Source organism: Pagrus major, chromosome 17 (assembly GCF_040436345.1).
Source record: "Pagrus major chromosome 17, Pma_NU_1.0".
Taxonomy (NCBI): Eukaryota; Metazoa; Chordata; class Actinopteri; order Spariformes; family Sparidae; genus Pagrus; species Pagrus major.
The window spans coordinates 25,306,597-25,321,420 of NC_133231.1; the positions used below are offsets into that span (position 1 = coordinate 25,306,597).

The window sequence follows — 14,824 nt, forward strand, 5'->3', positions numbered from 1 at the left end:
TCGTCAACACCGAAGAGCAGAGCTGCTTCACGGTTAAACTGTTTAAATAAGCTAGCTCAATTAGCCTAGCATTGATGAGAAAGTAGCAGCAGCACAGAGCTGTCCTGTCTGTTGGAGGTTTCCAGGAGACTTTGAATGTGAGAAATTTACTTTTCATTACTTCCTCTTTACGTTTACTTAGAATATTTAGAAGTAAACTCCTGATTGGTGCACTCCTTCAGGGAAACTTGTTGATTTTTTTTTTTTTTCCCTGGAAGGTAAAACTGAAACAATTAGTCAATTAACTGAAAATTAATTGGTAACTATTATAATAATCAGCAAAGGTACCAAATATTCTCTGGTCTAAACTTCTTAAATATGAGGATCTATGATAGTTTACTACACTACAACAAACTGCTTTGTACCTTTATGGTGGATCAAAGATGTGCATCATTATGTGCCACGTACTATTTTTTGTGCCTTTATAAACTGTTTCTCATTGACACATTCCTTTGTGCAAATTTAAATTGTTTTTTGACCATTTGTAGTAAGTGAGCCTGACAATGTGTGGAATGTACCTGTTTTAATTAATAACTTGTATCTTGCTTTCTTTGTGCTCTGATTGTTAAAGCAAGACAACATTTTGTTTACTATTTATATGTACAATATATGAGATAACAGAGGTATGCAGAAAGTTAAAGAGCAGTACATTGTCCTGAAATCTAATTTTTGTCTTTGCAGCTGCTTGATCCTCAGCGGCAGCGACTGATGTAAATACAATGGCAGAAGGTAGGTGCACAGGTATTATATATACAGTCATCTCACTAAAAGTCTGTTACTCACTGAGTTCAGGTTGTCGACACCAAGCCAAATTTAAACAGAGAATCTGACTGTAAAACTTATTTCCAAGTTCAGTCAGTCAAGTTCAGTACGAGTTCATAGTACTTTTTAAAGACAGATCCATTGTAAAACAGTTTTAATTTTCCCTAATTCTGTTTCAGATGCAGGACCCTCAACTGGAGGAGCTGGTGTAGATACCAAACCAGATGGTAGGTGTACAGGTAGTATGAGGTCTCCTCTGTAAATGCCTTGTACTCTGTCTGTCAGTCACGGATCAGATTGTTTACAAATCCAGAATCTGACGATAAACTTACTTTGTAATTTACTACGTGGTTGGATATTTAAAACAGGTTGAACTTGAGTTTGTTCTGAAAAGATTCATGAGAGGAAAAGTGGTTGCTGATAAATTCTGCGTGGTATTATTGAATTGTTATAGCAATTCATGATATATTGTTGTAAAATGATTTAATGAATGCAATACACACACAGTTAGACTAAATCTTGTTTACAAAATCTTTTAAAATTGTCGGTTCTTAATATTTGATGATCATCTAAACTTTGATACAGAAAGTAGAGGTTAGATAGCCTCTTGTAATGAAACCTGTATATTAAGTGGCTTCATGTTGTCTTCAAATCCAATCAGTCATTGTAGAATAATTTTTACCTTCTTTCCTCAGATGAACACTTTGTGGATAAACATCAATCTGAGCTGATCAAGAGAGTGAGCAATGTTCAACCCATTTTGGATGAGCTCCTCCGCCAAAATGTCATCCAACAAGAGAGTTATGATAAAGTCAAGACTCTGCCCACTGCTGAGGAGAAGATGAGGGAGCTCATCAGTGGGCCACTGAAATCCAGTGGAGTTCAAGGAAAAGATCTCTTCTATGATATCCTGATTGAAAATCAGCCACTTCTTATAGGCAACCTCATGAGAATGGATGCTGAAGTGAGTAAATCTTAGTTATATAAATCATTATATTGGCAGTGTGGATAGTTTAGGTTGGGTCTCTCATGTAATCACTGTTTTAGGGGCTCAAATGGTGAATACAACTGAAGATCAAATTTTAAGTGAATATGATGTAAATTTTATAAAACTGCACAGTATATTGTTTCAGCAACGACATCACAGTGTGTGCAATAGTCACATTACAGGACGTGATGTCAGCAAATGAACTGAAACACATCCTGCTACAGCTTTTTTGTGGCTTGATACTAAAGGAAAAATCACATGGATCTTATTTCCCATAAACTAACCTACAAGAGAAGTCCGCATGATAGAGCATCATTTACTCTGATTTAAGGGTTCTTGGATATGAAGAGTTTGTTGCTTGTGATTGACATGTGGGCTTTAAGTCGCCAGTGTTTTTTGGTCAGTGGAGGAGAGATACATCAGGTTTCCTGGGCATCATATCATGTTGTAAAGACGTGTCATTGTAGCCAGCTCATGGTAAAACTTGAGCCTTGCTTCCTCTCTCTGTGTCAGGAGGAGGAATCATCTGGCGGATGTATATTTTTCACAGTTGGTGTTTCTTAAGGAGTTGCTGGTCTGAGTGAAGCTGTTTTTGAGGGGATCAGCAGTAAAACCTGGAGCAGACTTTTTGGTACTATCACTGAGGATGTGTCCAAGAAACTGCATCACAAGATGTATGTAGCAACCATGTCATTCTGGCTAGGCCAGTGACAGCCAGGAACAGACTGGTTGACGACAGGGTGGTGACAGCTTGGAGAGACAGCAGACAGCACGGAAAGACAGCAACCGGGGCAGGAAGGGCCAGCAACCCGATCTGCATCTTCTGTGAGGAAAAACCCAAACCCAGCTACGAAAAGTCCCAGAGAAATATACCCCCAGGGGAGACCGAGAGGGGGGAAGAATGAGCACCCCACATGGACGGACAACCAGGCAATGACCCATGCAAACGGACAACCGACAATGAATGCCGTATGTGTATGCGGCAAGAGCTGCAAAAACCCACGGGGTCTGAAGATCCACCAGACCAAGATGGGATGTTTGGTGAATGCGCAGCCAGAGCAGCGCTCAAGGAACAGCCTCAGAGAGATGCAGGAGGAACCAGGCTGGGAATCAACCCACAGTGCCCAGAACCCCCACGCTCTAGAGGACCTTGGTGAGACGCAGGAGGAGCCGGGCCAGGAGTCACCCCACAGAGCCCAGAACCTCCATGCTCAAGATGCCCAAGCGCCAGGCATTCCACAACACCAACAGCGGGTTAAGTGGCCTCCAGCCAGCAAAGGAAGTGAGTGGCGGCAATTCGATGAGGATGTTGACGGTATCCTGGAAGCTACCATGAAGGGAGGGGCAGACAGGAAACTCCAAACAATGGCAACCATGATCATCAGCATTGCCACTGAAAGGTTTGGTTTAGAAGAGAAGCGGGCTGCCACAAACCAGTACTCCAAGAACCGCAGGGCAGAAAAGATCTCACAGCTACGTCAGGAACTTCGACTCTTGAAGAGGCAGTTCAAGTGAGCAAGCGAGGACGAGAAGCCAGGATTGGCAGAACTACGGGGTGTCCTTAGGAAGAAGCTACTGACCCTCCGTCGAGCAGAGTGGCACAGGAGGCGGGCTAAAGAGAGAGCCAAGAGGCGTGCTGCCTTTCTAGCAAACCCGTTTGGGTTTACCAAACAGCTGCTAGGCCAGAAGCGCAGCGGCCACCTCACATGCTCAAAGGAGGAGGTAGACTCCTATCTCCACAACACCTACAGCGATGCAGCCCCGGAGGAGGACCTAGGCGAATGCAGAGGCCTGATCAATCCACCTGCTCCAACCACTGTCCTTAACACCAAAGTACCCAGTTGGAAAGAAATCCAAACTGTTATCAAGGCTGCCAGATCCAGCTCAGCACCTGGACCCAATGGTGTACCTTACCTGGTGTATAAAAGGTGCCCCAAGCTCTTGCAGCATCTGTGGAGGACCCTGAGGGTGATCTGGAGGAGGGGGAAGGTTGCCCAACAATGGAGATCCACGGAAGGGGTGTGGGTTCCAAAGGATGACAAGTCAACCACCATCGAGCAGTTTAGAACCATCTCACTGCTTAATGTCGAGGGGAAGATATTCTTCAGTATCCTTTCCCATCGGCTGTCAGACTACCTCCTAAAGAACCAGTATATCGACACCTCTGTGCAAAAGGGGGGGATCTTAGGGGTTCCAGGGTGCCTTAAACACAGTGGAGTGATAACACAACTGATCAGAGAGGCCCGTGAAGGGAAGGGAGACCTGGCTGTGCTATGGCTGGACCTAGCCAATGCGTACGGCTCCATTCCCCACAAGCTAGTGGAGGTGGCATTGGAGAGGTACCATGTCCCGAGCAACATCAAAGTCCTCATCATGGATTATTATAACAGCTTTAATCTGAGGTTCACTTCCGGCACAGTTACATCAGAGCATCATCGACTGGAGAAAGGGATCATCCCTGGATGCACCATTTCAGTGATACTCTTCGCCCTGGCCATGAACATGCTGGTCAAGTCTGCCGAGCCGGAATGCAGAGGCCCCAAAACCAAGTCTGGAATCCGTCAGCCCCCCATCAGAGCATTCATGGACGATCTGACAGTAACAACAGTGTCCGTTCGTGGATGCAGATGGATCCTCCAGGGCTTGGAGAGACTAACCAACTGGGCTCGGATGCGCTTCAAGCCGGAAAAATCCAGGTCTCTGGTCCTGAAGAGAGGGAAGGTGATCAACCGGTTCCACTTCTCTCTAGGAGGTACCCACATACCATCAGTCACAGAGAAACCCGTGAAGAGCCTCGGAAAAACCTTTGACTGCTCCATAAAGGATGCCGCTTCCATCAGGGCAACCAATGAACAACTGGAGAGTTGGCTGACAACAGTCAACAAGTCAGGTCTTCCGGGGAAATTCAAGGCGTGGTTATACCAGCATGGCATTCTGCCTAGAATACTGTGGCCATTGCTGGTATACGAATTTCCCATCTCTACTGTGGAAGGACTCGAGAGGAGGGTCAGCAGTCACCTGCGACGTTGGTTGGGCTTACCTCGAAGCCTAAGCAGCATCGCCCTCTACGGTAACAAGAACAAGCTGACGCTCCCCATCAAAAGCCTTACTAAGGAGTTCAGTTACCAGAGCAAGGGAGGTGCTCCAATACAGGAAATCCAAGGACCTGAAAGTATCTCAAGCGGGCATTGAGGTGAAGACTGGCAGAAAGTGGAGGGCAAGGGAGGCCGTGGACCAGGCAGAATCACGGCTGCGTCACAAAGAGCTTGTGGGATCTGTGGCAACTGGCCGTGCAGGTCTGGGAACAATCCGACAATCCACTACAACAAACTTGAGGGCAAGGAAAGGCGGGACCTGGTTCAACGCGAAGTGAGGGCTGGGGTCGAGGAACAGCGTGCAAGCCAGATGGTGGGATTGAGACAAGAGGGCACATGGACCAGATGGGAAGAAGCCATGAATAGGAAGATCTCGTGGCCTGAGTTGTGGAAGGCAGAACCCTACCGCATCAAATTCGTCATCCAGTCTGGATGAGTCTATGATGTCCTGCCCAGCCCATTGAACCTCTTCTGTTGGGGCAAGGTTGATACTCCAGCGTGTCCCTTGTGCCAAGGAAGAGGAACTCTGGAGCACATCCTCAGCAGCTGTCCTAAAGCACTTGGAGATGGTCGCTATCGCTGGCGCCATGACCAAGTGCTGAAGGCAGTTGCCGAGTCCATCAACACTGCCATCGACCAGAATAAGCGCTTGCAACCACCAAGGCATGAAATTTCATTCATGCGAGCTGGAGAACAATTACCCTCCCGACCGAAAGCCCAAACAGGCCTCCTGGGAGCAGCGAAGGACTGGCAGCTAAGGGTGGACCTGGGAAAACAGCTTCGATTTCCTGAAAACATAATGGAAACCAGCCTTAGACCAGACATCGTCCTGCTCTCAGTCATCCAAGCAGGTCAGTCCTGGGAGGAGAGGATGGAGGAAGCCAGTGAGAGGAAAAGAGAGAAATACGCGGAGCTGGTGGAGGAGTGCCGCAGACGGGGGTGGCGTGCGAGGTGCTTTCCCGTTGAAGTTGGAGGAAGGGGCTTTGCAGGAAAGTCACTCTGTAAGGCCTACAGCCTCCTGGGCATCACCAGAGCACGCAAGAGAAAAGCCATCAGTACAGCGTCTGAGGCTGCAGAGAGAGCCTCACGATGGCTGTGGATCAGGAGGGACAAGCAGCGGGCGACAGCTTCTTGGACACAGGCCGGGAACTGATCAATCCCGGTCGGGTCGCCTGGGTGAGGGGGTCTGAAGTTGAAAGACCCGAAACCCCCCGTGACCCCAGGTACTATCACTGAGGATGTGTCCAAGAAACTGCATCACAAGATGTATGTAGCAACCATGAGTTGTCTTTCTTTTTGAGGCTGACCTGGATGGAAACTGAACTGTATTAGGGTTGTTGGACGCAGTATTTACTAGGGATGCAACGGTACAGTTTTCCCACGGTTCGGTATGCATCACGGTTTTTGGGCCACGTTAACAGTACGGTTTCGATATCTTAATATAAAACTACTCACACTGGCAAAGGCAATATTGCATGTAAAAATAATTAAAAGCAGATATAGTCAAACCCCAAACCTTATTATAAAAATTTAACACGTATCTTAATTGCCTTCCATAAAAAACATATGCAGTATCCAATCAAGTTAAACAGCAAACATTATTGTAGTATTGTATTGTACTGTATTGTTTTGTATTGTTTGCCTTTGTGTATTGAACCTAATAGGGTGTATTGAACGGTTCGATAAAATATTGAATATTGTTGCATCCCTAGTATTTACCAAAATTTACCACCATTTTAAGGGACTGAACTCTGTGATGAGTCTTTCACTCCGCCACACTCACAGCCACACCTGTACTGAATTGAGTTGTTGTCTTTTTGTTGTTGCAGTGCTGGTATTTGACTGCTAATTGATATTTACTTTATTGTTTTGTGTGGTTTTACTGAGCTTTTTTATTTTAATTCCATAATATTTTATCATTTTATAACTCCTGTACTTTTTCATTTCACAAAATATATTGCTGAAAGGGAAAAAAAATCCAATACAGTGCAGCCCTAATTTTAAATATAATTCAAACTTAAAACATATATATATATTTCTTCTGTCACCATTGTTTGATTTGGTTGTGAAATACGTTCAAAATCTACTCTACTGTGCAGCAGGCAGAATATTTTCAAACTAACATGAATGGTTTTAAAAATGCTCAAAATCATATGCTGAGTGTTGAGTATTATTTTAAGGTAAACTAAATTTTAAATATGGATTTGGTGTTCGTCTCATTGCAGTTAGAGACAATGTGAAGTCAGACTCATGAACTGGGTTTGCCTTAATGGAAAAGGACTAAAGTTAGTAAAGTCTTACTTTAAAAGTGAGGACTACTCTGTGTTTACACTTTCAGTATTTATCAGAGGAAAGTAGAATGACTTGTGTTGCTCTGCAAGGATCAATCTTTGGATCTGTTTAACTGACAACGTGACATCATATAAAAACAATATCACTACTTATTGTCTGGAATAGACAATAAGTATATTGTCTTCATTTGGTGTTTTAATAATGCCGGAGAGTGCTGTCCAACACTTTAGTCCAAAATGTGTTGAAATCTGCTGACTGTGATCATTCCATTCATTTTAATCTATTTAGTGACCCACTGTGTGGAGGAATTAAAAAATCTGCCTTTACAGAACAAATATCAGTGTGTAATCATGATGATTAAATAAGAAAAGCCAAATGTCAGTAAGTTTCCAATCATGGCAGTAGATCACACAAACACCTTACATCCTGTACTGCATATACTGATATGATGTTATGTCCTTTTCATTTTCCAGGTAGAAAAAGTGTCAACTAAGAAGAGGCTTTGTGAAACATTGAATGATTTGAGTTCTGAGGAGCTTGAAGAATTCAAGTCACTCATTGAATTTATGACAGGTTTCCCACTCTTCTCAATTAGTCAGCTAAAAGTGACAAACACACAGGACATCGTGGAGCTGATGGTGGAGACATACAGCCAAGAGTGTTTAGAGTTGACCAAAAATGTTTTAGAGACGATGAACAGCACTGATCTGGTGCAGAGATTGATAGACACCAGCCCAGGAACCAAAGGTAAAGCAAAAAAGACAGAAATATATGAAAAACTGTCACACACTCACATGCAGCTCATATGTTTTATATTGTATTATATACAGATACAGGAACAATTGGAAAATGGGGTAATATTTATTAAAATATTTTTTTATGTTAAAGTTTGGATTTAATATTTAATTAACTAATCTTACTAGTATGCTACTGTTAAGTGTGACTTTGGGACAAAAAGCTTGTATTTTATATGTTCATAATTCTGGTGTTAAATCAATTACTAATAGGTGTTTTTTAATTTCTTCTCTTCTCAGAGAAACATCGGCCTTCACTGATGCAGAGAGTGAGTATGTCACATCACTCAGACTTGACACAGTGCAGCTTTTATCCAGTGGATGAAGATTGAAAATCTTTTTCATCTTGAACATTACAATTGATGATAAACACAAAATTCTTTATCTCAAACAGTTTTCTCACAGAACTGAAGCTGATCAGGCTGCATAATGTGCACATGAGGTCTGAAGCCTGAATGTTATTAAAAAATCATGTTAAGAATATGTGTTATATCTACATCTAAGGGAATATATTGTACATTTTTTGTTTTTCTAACTTTTTCTAAACTTTTTTATATTAGAAGAAAAGATACAATTGATGTTATAAAAGTAGCTCTGTTGTTTAATCAGGAGGCTCATTACAGGTTTTATAACACAGACCGCAAAAGAGTTACACCCAGGCAGTGAAATAAAGTCATGAATCTTCTCATGAAAATAAAATACAGTTTGTAAAAAGAACAAAAAAACAGGTAAAGGTGATCAACTGGACAATTTATCCACTGTATCATTACTTTTTTTATATGGCTGATGCTCTCTTACCACATCCACATTTCTAAAGCACAGACATTGATGAGATTAGAAAAGAAAAATACGTAATCATCCTTGCTGAGAAACTGTACTTTTATCTCATGTACATTTTCTCTGAATTTATCAGGTGGAAATGATGGAGTCTGTCATAGAGCTGCTTCTGGAAGCACTGAAAGATTTGAGTAAAGCAGAGCTTGAGAGGTTCAAGATCACCCTGCATCTAGTTTACCAACAGGGGCTCTCATCCGTCCAACTGATGCAGCAGAAAGCAAAATACATCCCATTGGGCCTGCTGGATATAGCAGACATGCAGGGCACAGTGTGTTTAATGGTGCAGTCCTATGGCCAACAGTCTGTGGAGAGGGCCAAAGAGAATTTAAAGACGATGAAAAGGACTGATCTGGTGCAGAGGTTGTCAGACAGCAGCTCAAGACCCAAAAGTAAGACAATAAAGACAAGACATGTTTATAATATATGTCCTCTTCTCTTTACATTTTGAATAAAATAATCTATGTTGTAGAGAAAATGAATTAATTAATATTAAATTAATTAAAATAAATCATATTAAAAATCATTTCAGGAGAGGGAGAAAAATATCTGTGAAAAGTTAGATGTAACTTTTGATGAGCTTTGACTTTAATTTTATGTTGAGTGTTTTGTATTGAAATCTTTTTTACAAAGCAGTCATGCCCGATGTATAATTAACAACAATATTCTTTTAATTACTTTTATTCTTTCTTTCTCCTCAGAAAAACTCTCTGTGAATAAACACCAGTCTGCACTGATCAACAAAGTGAGTAATATCATATCTGACCATGCAGAGTACAGTTTTTATTCAGTGAGATTCAGGTTTAAAATTAACTCAACATTAATGATGATTATTAAACCAAACATGAATTACATTTGATGTTTCTCACCGAACTGAAGCTGAGATGATACTGAGCTCAGTACTGTTAATATCATGAAGTTTTGAAGTTCCTTGAAGAATTAAACAAAATGCAAAACATGAAGTTTAAAAATATCTTCATTGAGTTGCCGCCTGTTTCTACAGTTACTCCAACATCTCATGTTGAGATCAGGTGGCTCATTTTAGTTTTTGACAGCACAGTGAACGAGTTACAGCCTGGAAATGCAAAAAGAACCAGTTACAGATTGCAGGTTAAATATATTAAAAAGTAGCAGGACATAGGAATCATCCTCTGAGATAACAAACAGATAATTACCAAATATATCAGTAGCTTAGGTGATCTTGTAGAAAAACACATCTTAAAAGAAATAACGTTTACTCTATGAACATGTACATTTTCCAGGCTGCGACGATGGGGGCTGTTAAAGAGCTGCTTTTGGAAACACTCGATGATCTGAGTTATGAAGAGCAAAAGACCTTCACATGGTTTCTGCAGTTCACGTTCTTCCAGAGGAGCCTTCCACATACACCCTGGATCAGACTGCAGAACGAAGACATGGCAGAGTCACTGGTGGATGTGATGGTGGAGAAATGCGGTCAAAAGTCTGTGGAGGTGACCAGGGAGGTTTTAATGGACATGAACCGGACTGATCTGGTGCAGAGGCTGTCAGAGACCAGCTCAGGACCCAAAGGTAAGATAGGAGGACAACTGTCACATTAATTCATAATAACAGACAAAGACACACTGTTACAAAATCTTTTGATCTCTGGTGCAAAATATCAGATGAAGTTTATAATATAAATCAATGCAACAGCACCGTATAGACCTGCCATGACAGCAACAATACCAGAGAGTTGATTCATCACCTGTCAAACACAATCGAACAAAAACTGAACCATAGAAACTTCACAGTTAGTTCTACGTTATCTTCAGAATAAAGAAATAACTTTTCCACTCTGTAAAATATATACCTAATTTTGGATGTGGTAAATCTAACTAATTCAATTTATGGGTGCAAAAAAAATGAAATAATAGTAATAAATATGAAATTAGACAGAGATTACTTCAGAGTTGAATGATTTGGATTTTGACTTCAAATTAAAGATCTGAATGAATCTGAATCTTTGGTCCTTTTTTTGTAAATGTTGTGTTTTCAAAGGGCTTAACATCTTTTTATTGAAAACACTCTTCTTTATTGGGCCACATCTTGTTTGTTTTTGGTCCATTGAGTTCATTATTACCAGTCTTGTACTGTTAATGGCCTGATAGAAATCTGGTTAATGCTGTCGACATAATTTCACATGAATCTGTTGAATTGTCTTTTTGTATGTCTTTGCTTTGACTTACACTACACTCCACTGTGGAGAGAGATAGTCTGTGTAAGTTAATTAATTACAGTGTTTTCTCATTGATTCCCTCTGTGATCTCTGTAATAATTACTTCCTCCTGCCTTCAGTTCACACACCTGAAACTGAAACATTAAAGGCTTTTTATTCTCAGGACTCAGTATTATACTCAAGACAAGTACACATAAAGGTTACACACAGAGTATTTATTAATGAAAGGTAGGTGACCTATATAAATGAATGAAATGAGTCCTGTAGTTATTTTAATTCATATGTCAGTGTATGAACATTTAACACAGTTTAATAGATAATAAGAAAGTGTTTATCGGGAGAAACCTGTTATTGATTTTTTATGATGTTACGATTAAGTAGAGTTTCTGGGCACTTTACAATAAATCCTTAATATTAGAATCATTACAGACTAACAGTCTGTCTGATTATGTTGTTAAATTAATCATTCATGAGTCTTTTTTATGTTTCCTCTCTGCTCAGAGAAACACTCTGTGGATGAAGATTGGCCTGCACTGATCCAGAAAGTGAGTGATGTCACATCTGTCTGACTTTAAACTAAAGCTAAGATAATTAATCTGTTAGCTGATCAACATTTTGATAATCAATGAATCAACTGAGTAATTTTTTTAGATAAAAGAAATGCCAAACACTCTCTGGTTCCAGCGTCTGTGAGGATCTTCTGCTTTGTAAACTGAATATCTTTGGGTTTTGGGCTGTTGCACTTTGAAATTGTGATATGTACTTTTAACGACATTTATTTATGTAATTATTTTATTTATTTATGATAATGGTTATTTGCAGTCCTCTCCTTGAACTGACACCTTACCGTGGTGGAGGGGTTTGAGCACCTGAATGATCCTAGGAGCTATGTTGTCCGGGGCTTAATGCCCCTGGTAGGGTCTCCCAAGGCAAACAGGTCCTTGGTGACAGGTCAGACTAAGAGCGGTTCCAAAGCTCCCTATGATAGAAACAACAACAAGGAAGTGTACGTCGGCCGGAATGGCGTCACCAGGGCCCCACCCTGGAGCCAGGCCCGGGGTTGGGGCTCGCAGGCGAGCGCCTGGTGGCCGGGTCTTTGCCCACGGGACCCGGCCAGGCACAGCACGAAGGAGCGACGTGGGCCCGCCCTCCAGTAGGCCCACCACCCGCAGGAGGGTCCAGAAGGGGCAGGTGCGGTGCGATTTGGGTGGCTGTCCTGGGCGGGTGCCCCGGCGACCCAATCCCCGGACAGTGACTCTAGCCATGGGGACATGGAATGTCACCTCGTTGGGGGGGAAAGAGCCTGAACTAGTGCGGGAGATTGAGCGCTACCGGCTAGAGATAGTCGGGCTCACCTCCACACCACAGCCTGGGCTCTGGAACCCAACTCCTTGAGAGAGGCTGGACTCTCTCCTACTCTGGAGTTGCCCGCGGTGAGAGGCAGCGAGCTGGTGTGGGCTTGCTCATAGCTCCCCAGCTCAGCCACGACGTGTTGGAGTTTTCCCCGGTGAACGAGAGGGTCGTCTCCCTGCACCTTCGGGTCCGGGATAGGTCTCTCACTGTTGTTTCGGCCTACGGGCCAAACGGCAGTGCAGAGTACCCGGCCTTCTTGGAGTCCCTGGGAGGGGTACTGGAGAGTGCTCCAACTGGGGACTCCATCGTTCTACTGGGGGACTTCAACGCTCACGTGGGCAGCGACAGTGTTACCTGGAGGGGTGTGATTGGGAGGAACGGCCTCCCTGATCTGAACCCGAGTGGTGTTCTGTTGTTGGACTTCTGTGCTAGTCACAGTTTGTCCATAACGAACACCATGTTCAAGCATAAGGGTGTCCATCAGTGCACGTGGCACCAGGACACCCTAGGCCGGAGGTCAATGATCGATTTTGTGGTCGTGTCATCTGGCCTCCAACCGTATGTCTTGGACACTCGGGTGAAGAGAGGGGCTGAGCTGATCACCACCTGGATGTGAGTTGGATCCGCTGGCAGGGGAGGAAGCTGGACAGACTTGGCAGACCCAAACGTACTGTGAGGGTCTGCTGGGAACGTCTGGTGGAACCCTCTGTCGGGGAGGTCTTCAACTCCCACCTCCGGGAGAGCTTTGACAAGATCCCGAGGGAGGCTGGGGACATTGAGTCCGAATGGACCTTGTTCTCCGCTTCCATTGTTGACGCGGCTGTTCGAAGCTGTGGCCGTAAGGTCTCCGGTGCCTGTCGTGGTGGCAATCCCTGAACCCGGTGGTGGACACCGAAAGTAAGGGATGCTGTCAAGCTGAAGAGCCAACCAGGCTCGATAGGACTCCTGAGGCAGCTGACGGGTACCAGCAGGCCAAGCGTGCTGCAGCGCGGGCGGTCGCAGAAGCAAAGGCTCGGGTCTGGGAAAAGTTCGGGGAGGCCATAGAGGAGGACTACCGGTCGGCCTCGAGGAAATTCTGGCAAACCATCCGGCGCCTCAGGAAGGGGAAGCAGCTCTCCACCAACACTGTTTACGGTGCAGGTGGGGAGCTGGTGACCTCGACTGGGGATATCGTCGGGCGGTGGAAGGAATACTTCGAGGATCTCCTCAATCCCACTGACATGTCTTCCATAGGGGAAGCAGAGGCTGGGGACTCGGAGGTTGATCCATTCATCACCCAAGCCGAAGTCACCGAGGTAGTTCGGAAGCTGCCCGGTGGCAAAGCACCAGGGGTGGATGAGATCCGCCCTGAGTACCTCAAGTCTCTGGATGTTGTGGGGCTGTCTTGGCTGACACGTCTCTGCAACATCGCGTGGCAGTCGAGGACAGTGCCTCTGGACTGGCAGACCGGGGTGGTGGTCCCTCTATTCAAAAAGGGGGACCGGAGGGTGTGTTCCAACTATCGGGGGATCACACTCCTCAACCTCCCTGGTAAAGTCTATTCCAGGGTATTGGAGAGGAGAATTCGGCCGATAGTCGAACCTCGGATTCAGGAGGAACAATGCGGTTTTCGTCCTGGCCGTGGAACGCTGGACCAGCTCTATACCCTCCGCAGGGTGCTCGAGGGTTCATGGGAGTTTGCCCAACCAGTCCACATGTGTTTTGTGGACTTGGAGAAGGCATTCGACCGTGTCCCTCGTGGCATTCTGTGGGAGGTGCTCTGGGAGTACGGGGTCGGGGGCCATCTACTAAGGGCTGTACGGTCTCTGTATGACAGGAGCAGGAGCTTGGTTTGCATTGCAGGCAGTAAGTCAGACCTGTTCCCGGTGCATGTTGGACTCCAGCAGGGCTGCCCTTTGTCACCGGTTCTGTTCATTATTTTTATGGACAGAATTTCTAGGTGCAGTCATGGGCCGGAGGGGATCTGGTTTGTGAGCCACTGGATTTCATCCCTGCTTTTCGCAGATGATGTTGTCTTGTTGGCTCCTTCGAGCCAGGACCTCCAGCATGTCCTGGGGCAGTTTGCAGCCGAGTGTGAAGCAGTTGGGATGAGAATCAGCACCTCCAAGTCTGAGGCCATGGTTCTCGACCGGAGAAAGGTGTTTTGCTCCCTCCGGGTTGGGGGAGAGTCCCTGCCTCCAGTGGAGGAGTTCAAGTATCTTGGGGTCTTGTTCACGAGTGAGGGAAGGATGGAGCGTGAGATTGACAGGCGGATTGGTGCGGCGGCCGCAGTAATGCGGTCATTGTATCGATCTGTCGTGGTGAAGAGAGAGCTGAGCCGAAAGGCGAAGCTCTCGATTTACAGGTCTGTATCGGATGCCCCCTGGACGCCTCCCTCGAGAGGTGTTCCAGGCATGCCCCACCGGGAGGAGGAGACCCCGAGGAAGACCCAGGACACGCTGGAGTGACTATGTTGCCCGGCTGGCCTGGG

At 44.6% G+C, this 14,824-nt stretch overlaps 1 long non-coding RNA gene and 1 pseudogene across 1 annotated transcript; both read left to right on the forward strand.

The window, feature by feature from the left end:
- Positions 1-2,737: 2,737 nt before the first annotated feature.
- LOC141011671 (uncharacterized) lies at positions 2,738-6,037 on the forward strand (annotated as a pseudogene).
- Positions 6,038-7,724: 1,687 nt separating this feature from the next.
- LOC141011777 (uncharacterized) lies at positions 7,725-8,934 on the forward strand. The gene is made up of 3 exons (XR_012180362.1): positions 7,725-7,923; positions 8,211-8,239; positions 8,884-8,934. It is a non-coding gene; the product is annotated as an uncharacterized lncRNA (long non-coding RNA).
- The last annotated feature ends 5,890 nt before the right edge of the window (positions 8,935-14,824 follow it).